The 1,993-nt window shown below is 40.6% G+C and overlaps 1 long non-coding RNA gene across 1 annotated transcript; it reads left to right on the forward strand.

The window, feature by feature from the left end:
* Positions 1-815: 815 nt before the first annotated feature.
* On the forward strand, positions 816-1,791 carry LOC145435437 (uncharacterized). The gene is made up of 2 exons (XR_013913831.1): positions 816-1,067; positions 1,544-1,791. It is a non-coding gene; the product is annotated as an uncharacterized LOC145435437 (long non-coding RNA).
* The last annotated feature ends 202 nt before the right edge of the window (positions 1,792-1,993 follow it).

The raw sequence follows: 1,993 nt of genomic DNA on the forward strand, positions 1-1,993 counted from the left end.
AATCATCTGGAGGGCCGTGTCTGGCCTTTCAGAGTTGTGTTTGGCAGTCCTGCTATACTGTTAGGTCGGTGGGCTATCTCTAGATGTGTTTTAATCAGATCCGAAACAACATTTTTCTCCTCTCCCTTTTCGGCCCAAAAAAGCACTGATCTTGGGCCCACCATAGGATTGTCGATGTAACTTGTTGGACACTTACTATATACATTTGGCTGTTAAATTTTATGTATGAATTCTGCCAATAAGATTGATTCTTCCATATATTAGGCTACTATAAAATGCACCAGCAGGTTGCACATCCGGTTATTTCCAACCCGCTTCTATGGTCGCGACCTCATTTTCCACTTGAAAATGTTCCGTGGCAAAGCTCAACATCATCGCGATCCCCAGATAAAAGCGAACGACACCAAGATTTGGAACCACTGTCTGTGATTGAAGCATCCAATCGGCCTTAACCAGCTCCAGGAATATACCATTAGCTAATAATTGCGATTACAATCAGACTTATTTTAGTAAATTATGGTTATTTATTTTACTTTTGATTGCATTTTTGGAGAGGGTGGTGCCTGCTGCCATACTAATATCATTATACGTTGCATTAACTCGCGCGCGGCGCGAAGAACAGTTTTGAATAGCATAAATCTGCTTGAAAATATAATATTGTTTATGTTGATTTACGAAAAACTTTTGAGCCTGCTTCAAGCCTTCAAAATTCCGGACATTTAGGCATATTTTAGAAATTCCTCCCGGACGCAGATTTTTCACTGAAATTCCGGACATGTCCGGGAAATTCCGGACGTATGGCAACCCTAGACTATGTGCAATGCTAAATGTTTCTGTATGGAAAAAACGGACCCAGATCAAACATTATAACGTGGCCAGTAAATATTATTGGTGTCATGTGTCAGCGGATGAATACCATTTATTTCGAAATCGTTCGAGTGTCGTCTGGCCAGTGGCCATTAGTGAGATTTGAGCAAAGGGTGGAGCGAAGCTTGTTGTGCTTGAAGAAAGTGGACGCGATCGTTGAAGATTCCTAGGAATGCTGAATGGAATACGCATCTTCAAAGGTAATACAGTACTACATAGTATTTGTTACCGTGAATATCTGACTCTGCACACCTGCCCTCGATGACTTAGATTTCATGATTGATATATTTCATTCGCCGCATTCTCTGTTCTATTTTGGGATATTTGTCGACTTATATACTGACCACATACTCCGCTGCGAAGGAGTTGAAACTGTTGGCTTGGTAATGTCATTTTCGGGCCATAGCATAGATATGTTTTCATCCACTGCTGGATTTGTTTGCCACACAAGCCACCTTAAATTAGGAACCTTTTGCTTCAATACAGAGATAAAGTCATGAATCTCTGCTATGTCATGTAAAAGGCGGAGCCGTCATCACACAATGTGCCAGTACCGGTACTTCAAAACATGTTATATTTTTGTTAGCCCATTTGTCTTAGTCTTTATAATGTCATGTCCACTGTCCAGGTTAGGAACTTTGCTTTATATAGCGACTTACGCATGAATTCTTTTTAGTGGAACTGCAAGATACTACTTACACAGAAGGAATGAGAACGAGAAAAAGAAACAATTGGAAGTTTGGCCGGTGGTGGAATTAATTCACGTTTTCTTGAGACCACTCGTGTTACTGCATGTCTTCTAAAGAAGAATTAGACCTCCAGCAGCAATATTTTTCCATCGATAACCACTTCATCGTGATATCATGAATGAATATACAGTTTGTTCCAATGTCGTTTTGGGGATGTGAAGAAAATGTTGCGATATTTTTGCATCGGGTTGCTTTGCGATAGGTATGGATGTACGTGAATTGACAAGCTGGTATGTAATCCTGATTTACAGGGACAGCATGTAGGTAGGTAGGCGGTAAAATGACAGTCTCGATCGCAAATGTACAGGAGAACATGTAGATTAGATATACCGGAGGTGACTGTAACATTACAGTCTGGCGTGTAAAGTGAGATTACC

The sequence above is a fragment of the Botryllus schlosseri genome, chromosome 3 (genome assembly GCF_051294905.1).
Source record: "Botryllus schlosseri isolate E-star chromosome 3, Bs_hap1, whole genome shotgun sequence".
Taxonomy (NCBI): Eukaryota; Metazoa; Chordata; class Ascidiacea; order Stolidobranchia; family Styelidae; genus Botryllus; species Botryllus schlosseri.